Source organism: Cetorhinus maximus, chromosome 20, assembly GCF_964194155.1.
Source record: "Cetorhinus maximus chromosome 20, sCetMax3.hap1.1, whole genome shotgun sequence".
Lineage (NCBI taxonomy): Eukaryota > Metazoa > Chordata > Chondrichthyes > Lamniformes > Cetorhinidae > Cetorhinus > Cetorhinus maximus.
Window position 1 is genome coordinate 47,848,084 of NC_135898.1, and position 15,303 is coordinate 47,863,386.

The window sequence follows — 15,303 nt, forward strand, 5'->3', positions numbered from 1 at the left end:
CTTGTAACATTTAAAATCAACTCCAAGTTAAGTTTGAAAGTGCTCATGGGGTGCAAGGACCTAATCTGTTCCAACTTGCATTCCATATGGGATCAAATCCAATGGTGTGTCGAGTGTGTCTTGGCTTCTCACTGGTTTCGTTCTGGTCTCTGAGCTACACTGAAACCACTTAGCATTGGCACTGAAGTTGCATTATGAACTCAGTTTGTCTCAACTTGAGTTAACAAAGTTCCTGCTACTTTTTCATTATGTAAGAGTTTTATATTTAAAAAATGATGTAAATGTTAACATATTTCTTTGGAACAGAGAAGACTGAGGGGCGACCTAAACAAAGCACATAAAATTATGACAGGTCTAGGTAGAGTGGATAGGAAGATCCTATTTCCCCAGATTGAGGGGTCCATAACCCGGCCCCCTCAATTTTAGGGTAATGGGTAGGCTGCTTACAGGGGATTCAAGGGGAATTTTTTACACCCAGGAGGGTGAAGATCATCAGGAACTCTGAAAGGATGGAAGAGGCAGGGACTCTCATAATAGTTAAAAATGTATTTTAATATGCACCTTAAGTGTTATAACCTACAAGGCTGCAGACCAAGGCTAGAAAGTGGGATTAGGTTGGATAGCTGCTTGTTGGCCAATGCAGACATGGGCCAAATGGCCTCCTTCCATGTTGTAAATTTCTATGAAGCTCTATATCTAGGTTAATAAGTAAAGAGATAAAATATAAAAAGCAAAGAGACCATGCTAGAATTTTCTAAATCATTGGTTCAGCCACAGCTTGGGTATTGTGAACAATTCTGGGCACCACACTTCTGGAAGGATATAAAGACATTAGAAAGGACGCAAAGGAGTTTTAGCAGAACAGGGATGAGGGCTTTCAGTTATGAAGAAAGATGAGGATTGTCCTCCTTGGACCAGAGAAGGTTAATAGGCCACCTGTTGAAGTTTTAGAAGATTAAAGATTTTGATAACAGTAGATAGAGAAAAACTACTCCCTCTGGCAATTGGGTCAATAACTAGGGGTCGGTTCAAAATTATTAGAAAAAGATCTAGAGGGGACTTGGGAATGCTTTATTCAGTTGGAAAGCTGTTCGAGGATGAGGAACCATTACAGACAAAAAGCGGCGACGTGGGTCTATGTATAACTGTGCTTTCAAAGAGCTAGCACAGGCATGACTGACTAACTGACCTCATTCTGTGCTATAGGTTTCTACGATTCTACCAATTGAGGCTTTAACATGTTACTAATAAAGCTCATTGCACAATAACTGCTACAAAACCGACTTCAAGTAGTGAATACGGAACAGTTGCAATAAGCAAGATATCTAACAAATACTGGTGAATGATCCTGAACCCAGTCCAAAAATTTCAAAAAGAATTTCAGGGAGCATCTCAGTTGTGTGTCTGTTGAAGTTATTTACAGTTTAGAGCTAACCTGTCTTTCTCTGCAGTATATAACAGTCAAGTGATTTGGGGATTGTTGTCTTGTTGAAACCCTCGGCAGTGCAAGGAGTGGCAAATAGCCATATTGGATTGTACGGTGCATAGGATAGAGCAAACATCGTAGAATGTAATAATGTCAACCATTTTAGGAGGAAGGAACAGAGGGAAGTAAGGGGGGGATGGATGAAGGAAAGAAAGATACTAAAAGTGTTTTTCATAACTTGAGAACAATCCAAGACTTCTGGATTGTAGCCACTGTTGAAATGCAGCAGCCATTTTAGAAATATATTTTTGAGCGGTGGGTGTTGCTGGCTAGGCGTGCATTTTATTGCCCATCCCTAACTGCCCTTGAGAAGGTGCTGCCTTCTTGAACCGCTGGCATCCATATCGTGTAGGTACACCAGAGTGATATTTAGGAGGGAGTAGGATTTTGTCCCAGCGACTGCGAGGAAATGGTGATATAGTTCAAAGTTAAGATGGTGCGTGTCTTGGGAGGGGAACTTGCGTGGCGTTTCCATGCATGAGGCCCTTGTCCTCAGGTTTGTAAGTTGTTGTCAAAGGAGCCTTGCTGAGTTGCTGCAATGCATCTTGTAAATAGTACACACTGCTGCCACTGTGCATCAGTGGTGGAGGGACTGAATGTTTGTGGATGGGATGCTAATCAAGTGGGCTGCTTTGTCCTGTATGGTGTCCAGCTTTGAGTGTTGATAGAGCTGCACTCATCCAGGCAAATGGAGTAGTCCATCACACTCCTGACTTGTGCCTTGTAGATGGTGGACGGGCTTTGGTGATTCAGGAGGAGAGTTACTAACTGCAAGATTCCTAGCTTCTGACCTGCTCTTGTAGCCAGAGTATTTTAATAGCTAGTCCGGTTCAGTTTCCACTCAATGGTAACCCCCAAGGACATTGATAGTAGGGGATTCCGTGATGGTAATGCCACGGAATGTTTAGTGGAGGTGGCTGGATTATCTCTTGTTGGAGATAGACATTCGTGCCACACAAGTGCCAGGCAATGTTACTTGCAACTTATCAGCCCAAGCCTGAATGTTGTTCAGGTCTATATGGGCATCGACTGCTTCAGTATCTGTGGAGTTGTAAATGGTGCTGAACATTGTGCAATCAGCGAACATTTCTGACCTCAAGATGGAGGGAAGGTCATTGTGAACCAGCTGAAGATGGTTGGGCCTAGGACACTACCCTGAGGTAGTAATGCCCTCGGGCAGAGATGATTGACCTTCAACAACCACAGCCATCTTCCTTTGTGACTCCAACCAGCTGAGTTTTCCCCCCTTATTCCCATTGACTTCAGTTTTGTTAGGGCTCCTTGATGCCACACTCATTCAAATGTGGCCTTGACGTCAAGAGCAGCCACTCTCACCTCACCTCGGGAGTTCAGCTCTTTGGTCCATGTTTGAACCAAGGCTGTAATGAGGTCAGAAGCTGAGTGGCCTTGAAGGAATCCAAACTGAGCATCGGTGAACAAGTTTGAGTAAGTACCGTTTGATAGCACCGTCAACTTGCATCACTTTGCTGATGAACAAGAGTAGGCTGACATAGCAGTAATTGGCAGGGTTGAATTTGTCCTGCTTTTTGTGCACAGAACATAACTGAGCAATTTTCCACTTTGCTGGGTTGATGCCAATTTTGTAGTTGTACTGGAACACCTTGGCACACAAGGACCAACAAAGCAATAAAATGAAGGATGGGTATGTTTTAGTGACATTATTTGAGAGATAATTGTTGGCCAGATAACTGACAGAACTCTTTAGGTCTTCGTTGAGGGGTGCCTTTAATTTCTACCCAGGAAGGCAGCTGAAATCCTGATTTAATACGTCACCCAAATACGACTGTGCTCCCTCAGTACTCCACTGAAGCGTTCACATTTCTGCAGTCTCTTCAGGTTCGGGAAAAAAAACTGCTCGAGAGATATTGGCAGTGAACTGTGGTTTCCCTTTGTGAGTTTGGAGAAGGCTCATCTGGTTTGAAATAGCGTTTTGTAGCCCCATATATTCCTGCTTTTAAAACCCCTAATGACAGACCTGAAAAAAATTCTAGAATTGTTCATGACCCCGAAGGCTGTTCTAAAATCTTACACTGATTGTTTTATCCTCCTCCATAGTCTTCAACAAATGCGAAATTGGATACTCAATCCAGGTGCTCATGTACTTACAATTGTTAAATCAATTCTGGTTAACTCCCAATACATATTTGCACCAATTTCCTGTCTTAACTTGCACTAAACAGCAGGCTCAAATTCACTCAAGGAAACGACTCATCGTTTCAACCACTCTTGGGAATTCCCCACAATCATCAATTGCATCTTTCTCCATTCTCTATTAAGCAGCTTACAACATAACCATCCACAGTGAACCACCAAAGGGTTACATTGCCTCATTATCATTACTTCTGCTGACTCCCTTTCCTCCTAATTATTCAGCTGTTAGGTTTTGCTTACTAACAAGGTTTCATCTCCACCCATCTTAATAGACCTATTCATGGAAACCATTGGAGTCATCCCTCAACCCCATTTACCCATCTTCAGTTCATTGGTTATAGTGACATCAATATTTTTGCTTGCACCCCTTATTCAGTAATCAGGCTTTAAGTGCAGTATTTTTCTTGTAATGTTTTTTTACAAGCAGTTTCTAAAACATTCTAGTAATTTTCATATCTGCATCTTTATGGAGAGCAATACTTAATGTCTTGAAAACTAAAGGCTTTGCCCATAATCATTTGTGTTTGAAACAAATTACATCAATGTCTTACAGTAAAACAGCTGCTCAAGGACACAAGTCATTTACTCAAAATCCTCCCTCAATATTTCTGCACACAATTCTCCCAAATCCTCTCATGTCATCTTTATAGCTGATATTTAGTATAAGTTTTGCGTATTTTAAAGTGAGTTTTGGTCCTGTATTGGGTTAAGCAGTTGAACAGCTGAACCTTTTGGCACCTTGCAGTAAACATGGCGGACGAAAAGGTGTTCCTATCACCTTATGTCCATTAAAAGGCTGTCAATCTAATTATATTAATGCACTTGAAAAATAGCATAACAGCGACGTAACTATTCAGGAGTGTAGTGAATCAAGTTCTGATAAATTATTTAATTAAGTGTGATATGGGTGGGGTGTGTCAAGTTCGAAGTTGTCATAAACAGATTAATAATCCATTCGTGATTCAGGCTAGACATTAATTTCTACACTGAGAAACTCATCATCACAAACTTTAGTTCCTATATTCAACTGTATTTCCACTGAATTCCCCCTAACAATTTTCAGACTTCAATAGATCATATACAGTGCCAAAGACATTCCCATAAACAAACCCATTAGGAAACAAAAATATCATGCATTTTTATATAGCATCATACAGCCCTAGGATGTCCCAATGTTTTTTTTTATCCATTCATGGGACATGGCAAGGTCAGCATTTATTGCCTATCCCCAATTATCCTTGAGAAAGAGATGAGCTGCCTTCTTGAACGACTACAGTCCATGTGGTGTGGACACACCCTCAGTGTTGTAGGTGGGGTGTTCCAGGAGTTTGACCCAGGAACACTGAAGAAACAATTCCAAGTCAGTAAGGTATAAACAAAGGAATGAAGATACTACTTTCTAAATAGTGAAAAACTAGAAACAGCATAGGTCTTGAGGGTTCAGGCTTTTTTTAAATTCATTCATGGGATGTGGGCATCGCTGGCTAGGACAGCATTTATTGCCCATCCTTAATTGCCCTTGAGAAGGAGGTGGTGAGCTGACTTCTTGAACTGCTGCAGTCCATGTGGTGTAGGTACGCCCGCAGTGCTGTTAGGGAGGGAGCTCCAGGATTTTGACCCAGCGACAGTGAAGGAACAGCAATATAGTTCCAAGTCAGGATGGTGTGTAGCTAGGAGGGGAACTTCCAGGTGGTGGCGTTCCCATGCATCTGCTGCCCACCCCTTCGAAATGGTAGTGGTCGTGGGTTTGCAAGGTGCTATCTAAGGAGCCATGGCGAGTTCCTGCAGTGCATCTTGCAGATGGCACACAACAGCCTCTGCGTTGATGGTGGGGGGAGTGAATGTTTGTGGATGTGGCGCCAATCAAGCGGGCTGCTTTGTTCTGGATGGGGTCGAGCTTCTTGAATGTTGTTGAACTGCACTCGTCCAGGCAAGTGGAGAGTATTCCATCACACTCCTAACTTGTGCCTTGTAGATAGTGGACAGGCTTGGAGGAGTCAGGAGGTGAGTTACTCTCCATAATATTACCAGCCTCTGACCTACTCTTGTTGCCACATTATTTATAAGGCTAGTCCGGTTCAGTTTCTGGTCAATGGTACCCCCGAGGAAGTTGATAGTGGGGGATTCAGCGATGGCAATGCCATTGAATGTCAAGGAGCAACAGTTGGATTCTCTCTTGTTGGAGATGGTCATTGCCTGGCACTTGTGGGGTGCAAATGTTACTTGCCACTTTTCAGCCTGAGCCTGGATATTGTCCAGATCTTCTTGTATTTGGACACAGATTGCTTCAGTATCTGAGGAGCTGCAAATGGTGCAGAACATTGTGCAATCATCAGTGAACATCCCCACTTTTGACCTCATGATGGAAGGAAGGTCATTGATGTAATAGCTGAAGATGGTTGGGCCGAGGTCATTAAAACATCATGAACATGTACATAAAATAATCAAAGGCTACTGGAATGTGGTCCTTTATATTTAGCGGAGTAGAATACAAGGGAATACAAGCCGTGCTTTAGCTATACAAAATTGCTGGCAAGAATACTGTAAGAGTACTGCAAGCTGCTCTGCGCACCACACTAACAGCACCAACACTTACAAGGATGGATTCCAAATTAGGGTTGTATTCCCTGGAATTTGGAAGGTTAACTGTTAATTTGATTAAAATTTATGGGAATAGATAGGCTAGACTGGGAGAAATTGTTTCCACCGGTTGGGGAACCAGGACTCGGGGCAGAAGTAAAAATTAGAGCCAGACTTTTCAGGAATGAAATCGGGAAAAACTTTTTCACATGAAGAGAAGAAGAAATTTGGAATGCTCTTCCACAAATGGCATTGATGCTGGATCAATTGTTAATTTTAAACTGAGATTTATAGATGTTTGTTAGTCAAATAGTATTAAAGATGGGTATATGGAGTTAGAATGTAGGTCATCCATAATCTCATGGAATAACGGAACAGGCTCAAGGTTTTAAATGGCCTACTCCTGTTACTATATTCCCAGGTCTGCAACTTGAAGGGAAATGTGAAGGTCATGGTTCCTATACATCTGCTGACCTTGTAGCGGTTGTGGGTTTAGAAGTTGTATTAAAGAACCTTTGGTAAGTTGCTGCAGTGCAACTTGTATATGGTACACACTGCTGCCACCGTGCATCAATAATGGAGGGAGCAAATGTTTTAAGGTACCCAACAAGCGGGCTGCTTTGTCCTGGATGGTGTCAAGCTTCTCGAGTGTTGTTGGAGCCGCACTCAATGTTACGGCACAGCCAATGGTAAATGCTGAGCTGCTCAAGTCCCAAATGGAAACTTGAAACAACTACCACAACTGTTTTGCAATTTGTATAAATTTTGAGATGCGGTCCTTGAATTCAGTAGTAACAAGACCACTGAGTCTTATAGGTTTCTTACAAAACCAAATTAAACCTTTATTAATAGAAGAAATTATATTAAGTACATACGTAGATCTACAAATTACTATGATAACTTCTAAATCCCCTAGTTAATCTAACTCCAAGTTACTTTCGTTAAGGCAACAGTAAGACACAGATTTTAAAGACCCAGGCAAAGAAACATGATACCCTGAACAACTGAATTCAAAGTGAGTTTTTATAACTTCAGTTCTTTGTAGACAGCAACTTGAGGCTTAGATGCTGTAGTCTTTTCACACTTGTTAGGTTTTAGAATGCCTATCCTTACACACAGCCTTCACTCCTTTACACATATTTTCCCCTATAAATGCAAATTCCCATTGTTTCACTATGTCTTTGGACTGCACCTCTAATAATAAAAATCTATCGTAATACCAATTTTACCAGTAATCTTGGGAAAAGTAAGCACACTGTTTCTTAAATTCACCCGGCTAGGTGTAATATTTCACTCCCTCTTTTGAATTCAAACTAGTCTGGTCTATTTAAAAATGCAAATATTCCCTTTACACCTATGTTTACCTACTTAACATTTCAAACCTATCTCATCTTCCATTACATCAAAACATTCAGATCAGCTGCTTTTAACGTAGCTGCCTTTAATTCAATTAAGTCCCACACACACAGACCCTCAACCAGGCAAGTGGAGAACATTCCATCACACTCCTGTCTTATGCCATTAATCATGTGTCAGTGGCAGAAAATCAATGCAGCAGACTTCACTTGAATCTCAAGCCCCACTCTTCACTAAAGCAGAGACAGTTAAGTGGAGGTCTGAGGGGTGTTCAGAATGGAGGATTTTACTAAGATAATCAAAAATCATAAAATTAAAAGCACAAAAGGAGGAGATTTATTTTATTGCAGAGCATTGTTGGAATATGGACTGTTATCAGAAACAGTGGTTAAAAACAGACACCACAAAATAGGAAATGGATAAATACTGAAAAAGAAACATTAAATTTGAACATGGAAGGGAAATTTGACTAAGAGATCAGCTCTCCCATAGAGCCAGTGAGGGTGCCATATTGCCTCCTCCTATGCTGTAAATTATTTGATTGTATAAATGTTAACTTACTGATTTTGTATTCGAGGAAGTGTAAGAAATCACTAACTCCCCTATTAACATGGCACCTGAACTTGTAAACCATAACACAAATATTAGTCTGAGATTGAGTCTGCACTCAGAATGCTACTCGACAAGAAGCTGTCTTGGCAAGCCTGCATCTTGGTGCGCATGCCCATTAGCACTTCCACATATGCTATGCTACCCCATTGAGATGTTGATCAGAGTCCTCTGCAACAGGACGTGCCTGCCACCTCACCCTCCAGGAAGCTAGCAAACAAAACATCCTTTATCCCAACCTGTATGCAGCCCAACCCATATTGCTCAACACATGCTGATCCCAACTCTATACTAACGTCCAAGGAACGTGCAGTGCCAGTATCTGAGCTGGTGGCTGCGAATGTCAGATCAAGTGACGAGACCCTCTTCAAGGCTGGTTTGCTATTGATCTCTCCTCCTTGGGCTGTTAAGGCTAGGCAGGTGACAGTTCTTGGATATCTGAAAGCAGGAACCTAGAATGGAATGGTTGATGTAAAAGGGAGCGGGGTGGAAAGCAAGAGATCCATGATCACACCATCAGCAGCTTATTCATAATGCCAGATAGCAGAACAAGGGTGACCTGAAAGCTTAGAAGGAATAAATTGGAAGACGCCATTATCCTCAATGTTCTTAGCAATGCTGGGACGCTACAGATACCATTGTAACCAGCATGATCATTGATGAAAGGCCTCCTTCTGTCCATAAATGAGTCTATGACTCTATGACCATGATGCTGAGACTAGCTGTTCTGTAGTGCTCAAGAGATGCAAGCAACGTTGTCCCTTTCCAAATTTGCTCTGCTCGGATCCATGGTGTGTCACTTTGTTCTGCCAAAGAGAGGGCAGAATGTCAGTGGTCACATAGCCTGACATAGTTGACCACCTGGAATTAGGCATCGACGTGTGTAGGTTCCTGCGTTGAAATCAGATGTGTGAACACCAATTTTGTGTTTTATCCACCTCAATCAGAACAGATGTGGGCATGCTGCAAATCGTAGGCTCCCTACACCCAGAAATAGGGGCAGATGAATTTGTAGCCTAAATTCTACAAGTAGTAGTGTGGCAAATGCTGAAGAAGCTTTTGCTGACTTTAAGACTACTGCACTAAACAGTTGCTCCTAGCCATAGGTGCACAAGTAGGCATTCCTCTTGGAATACACAGAATCTTGGAGAAACAATCAAGGGAACAAAGAACAAGGCAGGGGTGGGGGAGGGAAAGGAGGACTCAGTAGGAATCCAGATCTGCTCAGGGTGTTCAGGGAGCCACCCAAAGACACACCATGATTGGCAGCCTCAGAGCAGGGCAAGGATTGCATTGCTAGTGGCTGTGAACAGAATTGCGATGATGAACTTGTTTTTATTCATTTATGGGATCTAGGCATCACTGGCTAGGCCAGCGTCAATTGCCCATCCCCAACTGCCTTGAGAAGGTGGTGGTGAGCTGCCTTCTTGAACCACTGCAGTCCATGTGGTATAGGTACACTCACAGTGCTGTTAGGGAAGGAGTTCCAGGGTTTTGACCCAGTGACAGTAAAGGAACAGTGATATATTTCCAAGCCAGGATGGTGTGTGGCTTGGAGGGAAACTTCCAGGTGGTGGTGTTCCCATGTGTCTGCTGCCCTTGGCCTTCTAGATGGTAGTGATCATGAATTTGGAAGGTGCTATCTAAGGAGCTTTGGGGAGTTGCTCCACTACATCTTGTATATGATACACACTGCAGCCACTGTGCATCGATGGTGGAGGGAGTGAATGTTTGTGGATGGGGTACCAATCAAGTGGGCTGCTTTGTCCTGGATGGTGTCAAGCTTGAGTGTTGTTGGAGCTACACTCATCCAGGAAAGTCGAGAGTATTCCATCACACTCCTGACTTGTGCCCTGTAGACAGTGGACAGGCTTTGTGGGGTCAGGATGAGAGTTACTTGCTGCAGGATTCCTAGCATCTGACCTGTTCTTGTAGCCACAGTATTTATATGGCTAGTCCAGCTCAGTTTCTAGTCAATGGTAACCCTCAGGATATTGCTAGTTGGGGGATTCAGCAATAGTAATGCCATTGAATGTCAAGGAGCGATGGTTAGATTCTCTCTTGTTGAGAATGGTCCTTGCCTGGCACTTGTATAGCGTGAATATTATTTGCCACTTTGTCAGCCCAAGCCTGAATGTCGTCCAGGTCTTGCTGCATTTGGACATGGACTGCTTCAGTATCTGAGGAGTCATGAATGGTGCTGAACATGTCATCAGTGAACATCCCCACTTCTGACCTTATGATGGAAGGAAAGTCATTGATGAAGCAGCTGACGGGGTTGGATAGACTTGGGTTGTTTTCATTGAAGCAGAGAAGAATATGGGGCAACCTGTTTGAAGTGTACAAGATTATGAGGGGCATGGACAGGGTGGATAGGGAGCAGCTGTTCCCCTTAATTGAAGGGTCAGTCACAAGGGGACACAAGTTCAAGGTGAAGGGCAGGAGATTTTTGGGGGGTGGGGGTGGATGGAGAAATGAGAGGAAAAAAACTTTTTTTACCCAGAGGGTGGTGACGGTCTGGAATGTGCTGCCTGGGAGGGTGGTGCAGGTGGGTTGCCTCACATCCTTTAAAAAAGTACCTGGATGAGCACTTGGCACATCATAACATTCAAGGCTATGGGCCAAGTGCTGGTAAATCGGATTAGGTAGGTAGGTCAGGTGTTTCCCACGTGTCGGTGCAGAGTCGATGGGCCAAAAGGCCTTCTTCTGCACTGAGAGATACTGTGATAAGTCTTCAGTACTATTGCCAGAATATTGTCAGGGCCCATAGCATTTGCAGTATTCAGTGCCTTCAGCCGTTTCTTGATATCACATGGAGTATATTGAATTGGCTGAAGAATGACATCTGTGATGCTGTGGATTTCCAGAGGAGGCTGAGGTGGATCATCCAGTCGACACTTTTGGCTGAAGAAGATGCAAATGCTTCAGCCTTACATTTTGCACTGTGCTTGGCTCCCCCATCATTAAGGATGGGGATATTTGTGGAGCCTCCTCCTCCAGTGAGTTGTTTAATTGTCCACCATTTAAGAGTGGATATGGCAGGACTGCAGAACTTAGATCTGATCCATTGGTTGTGGGATTTCTTAGCTCTGTCTATCGCCAGCTTCTTATGCCATCTGGCATGCAAGTAGTCCTGTGTTGTAGCTTCACCTGGTTGACATCTCACTCTTAGGTATGCCTGGTGCTGCTCCTAGCATACCCTCCTGCATTCTTCATTGAAACACGGTTGATCCCCTGGTTTGGGGGTGATGGTAGAGTACGGCATATGCCAGACCATGAGGTTACAGATGGCGGTTATATACAATTCTGCTCCTTCTGATGGCCCACAGCACCTCATGGATGCCCAGTTTTAGTTGTTACATCTATTTGAAATCTATCCCATTTAGCACGATGGTAGTGCCACACAACATGATGGAGGTATCCACAAATGTGAAAATGAGACTTCTTCTCCACAAGGACTGTGTGCTGGTCACTCTGATTGACACTGTCATGGACAGATGTATTTGCAGCAGGCAGGTTGGTGAGGATGAGCTAGAGTATGTTTTCCTCTTGTTGGTTCCCTCAACACCTGCTACAGACCCAGTCTAGCAGCTATGTCCTTTAGGACTGGGCCAGCTTGGTCTGTAGTGGTGCTACTGAGCGACTCTTCATGATGGACATTGAAGTCCCCCATACAGAGTACATCCTGCCTTGCTAACCTCAGTGCTTCCTCTAAGTGGTGTTCAACACGGAGCAGCACCTATTCATCACCTGAGGTGGGGCGGGGGAGGGTGGGTGGATAAGCAGTATCTGGTAATCAGCAGGAGGTTTCCTTGCCCATGTTTGATCTGACACCATGAGTCTTCATGGGGTCCGGAGTCGATGTCTAGGATTCCTAGGGCAACTTCCTCCTGACTGTATACCACTGTGCTGCCACCTCTGTGGGTCTGTCCTGCCGGTGGGACAGGACAGACCAAGGGATGGTAATGGTGGTGTCTGGGACATTAACTGTAAGGTATGATTCCATGAGTAGGATTATGTCAGGGCATTGCTCAAATAGCCTGTAGGACAGCTCTCCTAATTTTGGCACAAGCCCCCAGATGTTAGTAAGGAGGACTTTGCAGAGTTGACAGGGCTGAATTTGTCGTTGTCGTTTCTGGTGCCTAAGTCAATGCTGAGTGGTCCGTCCGGTTCCATTCCTTATAGACTTCGTAGCGTTTGGATACAACTGAGTGGTGTAGCATTTCAGAGTCAACCACATTGCTGTGGATCTGGAGTCACATGTAGGCCAGACCAGGTAAGGATGGCAGACTTTCTTCTGGAATTCCTGCCTATAATTAGTGAACTAGATGAGGTTTTACAACAATCGACAATAGTTTCATGGTTCATCATCGGACTTTTATTTCCAGATTTTTATAGTTTAAATTCTATCATTTGCCATGGTAAGATTCCAACTCAGGTCCCCAGAGCTCTGGGTCTCTGGATCATTAGTCCAGCGACAATACCACTACACCACTGCCTCTCCTTGAACTGAAGTGTCTGGCTCCTTCCAGGTTCAAGCTTGAGATACCTGCAACATGTCAGTTTGCTTGCCACTGTCACGTAAAGGAAATCACCAGCATTCCTCCTTATTTTCTTTGGAGTGTGGTGATTTATTTAAGTGCACAGCCATGTTAATTTTTTTCACACCCATACATGCCCAGCAATTTAATAGGGCCAACTTGCACATGGCCCGAACCAGACTTTTGGGTTGCTGCATGGCCGGGCGATTTACAGAGAACACTGGAGGTCACTGAAACTTTCTACTCAATGAGAGCCACCTACACTTCATTCTCTCTTACAGAGAGATGTACATGGCTTTGTTAGGATTGCAGACTTTCCCATGGTGCAGGGTAACATTGACTGCATACACACTGCTTTTTGGACACCACATGTCAATTCTGCCCTATACTGGAACTGAAAGGGATTTCACTCCATCAACATCCAACTGGTGTGTGACCATGGGCACTGAATCATGCAGGTCAATGCCCAGTATCCTGACAGCAGTTCACCGTGCCAACTGCATTTGAGCCACTATAGCAAACTAATGGTGGCTACAGGGTGACAAGGGATAGCAACTCATGACATGTGCACAACTCACATACATGGGCAGCATGCATACAATGAAAGCCACGCTACCATGTGAAATACTAGACCAGATTAGATTATAGGCATACTGAAACAAAACTTCCACTGCCTCGACTACTCTGGATGAGCCCTGCAATACTTGGCAGAACAGGTGTTAAAGCCCATGGTGTAGCATAGGATGCTACAACCGCACCACGAGAGCACAATCCTTGCCACCAGCTCTACGGCAAGCATCTGTGGAACAGAAGCACGAGGAAGGGAAGAGGCAACCTAGACAATCCCTTTCTGGTTGGCTGTCCATGAAGAACTTATCCACATGCAATACCAGTAACCACAACCCAATTCCCCCATTCACCAACAGTCAAAATTTCTTATCTTCCCTCTGTTACTGACTACCGCAGTGCCCTCTTGGCCACAGTGCAAAAATAAAAGCCACCACAAACAAACACACAATTTATCAAATAATTCCATAATGCATACAAAAGTCAACAAATCTCCCTTGTGCATTCCCTTAGTGCTTGTCTTTTGTCTGCCTTTTCCTGTCCTAGTTACTCCTACACCTGTGCTACCTCAGTGGCTGTAATATGGCTGGCAGAAGGCTGACGACTCTCTTTGAGGAGACTGCAGGTGGCCTTGGTGGGCAACCCTGCGCAGCTCTGAGCTAGAAGTTCCAGCTGCGAACTGCACCATTTCGACATAGGTGCCAGCAGTTTGGGTTGTCTAGCTGACAGGCCACAGCAAAAGCACAGGCAGAATGGCAGTAGTGGGAAGGCAAATACCTACTTCATGACAGAGGACAGCAGGCTCATGGTCCAGGGAGGCACTGCCACTCCTCTGCCTCAGCAATCCTACTAACCTAGAGAACAGATCACTGTACTGCTATAACATCCTGAAAATCCCTTTTGCACTCTGTAATCAATAGCCATGATGCTAGCAGTCTGAGCTTGTATGGCACCAACCTAACCTTGCATGATAGCAGTCTGGTACTCCACTGCAGTACCTAGGCATTGAGTGACTGCCGTTTGTGCTGCAACGAAAGCTGAGATGTTAGCCATCAGATGCAGCATCACGGTTAGATCAATAAGTGTGTAAACAGAGTTGGCCACTACTTCCACGCTAGCAAAGGTAGTCTCTAAAGTCTATGCAAAACCCTCTGCCAAGTTGGTACCAGAATTTCCCATGCTCCTTGATATTGACTGCATATTATCTGGGAGGATTCCCAATGCACCAAGCATTTCGTTATGCATACTCAGCGTTCTTCTATGAGCTTCCCCATCAAAATAATGATCCAAGTCCTCTGCAGGGGAACCTGAGTGCAACTTTGCCCTCTAACAAGCTGGCACCTACCCTCGGTGTACATATGCCCAGTGTCTCAATGTGTGTACATCCCATCATCTAACTTACGTGCGATATCATATCTGAGCAGATGGCTGCAAGTATAACAAAAAGTGTGACGGTATCTTTATCATCACTCTCTTCTTGCTATTCCTCCACTGCCTGGCTGGGTATAAAGGGTAAGGTTGTGGTATGGGGAGCACTTGGGGACAAAGTAAAGAAGGCATATGCTTACACCATCAGCGACTTGTACATCAGAAGATAGTGGGGGATGAAAGGGCGGTGGGATGTGGAAAAATTGGATTAGGATGAGGATGTCATCTTCAATGGTTTCAGCCCCAATGCTGGCCATGGCCTCAGCAACTGGCATCTCATTAATGGCCAACACCATCTCCTCTATGGGGGTTAGGAGGTATAGTTGTACCTGTCCCCTCTGGTTAGCTTCTTTGCCTCCAGTTGTCCTGCTAGAAAGAGGGAAAGGCATCAGTGAGTGTCCCATAACCCACTTGGCTATCACAGTTGAATAGCTGACGCAACATTTGAAAGGTGGCTATGAGGCCTGCAGCAGTATTATGGGCACAAGGGAGAAGTGAAGCTATAGATATGGGGTTTAAATTCTAATCAATAGAGATGGTAAGGGAGTTATGGGGGTGAATTGG

At 44.1% G+C, this 15,303-nt stretch overlaps 1 protein-coding gene across 1 annotated transcript in view; it reads right to left on the reverse strand.

The window, feature by feature from the left end:
- slc35g1 (solute carrier family 35 member G1) overlaps positions 1 to 15,303 on the reverse strand; it is a 45,401-nt gene that overhangs the window by 9,937 nt on the left and 20,161 nt on the right. The gene's annotated exons all lie outside the window — the stretch shown is intronic.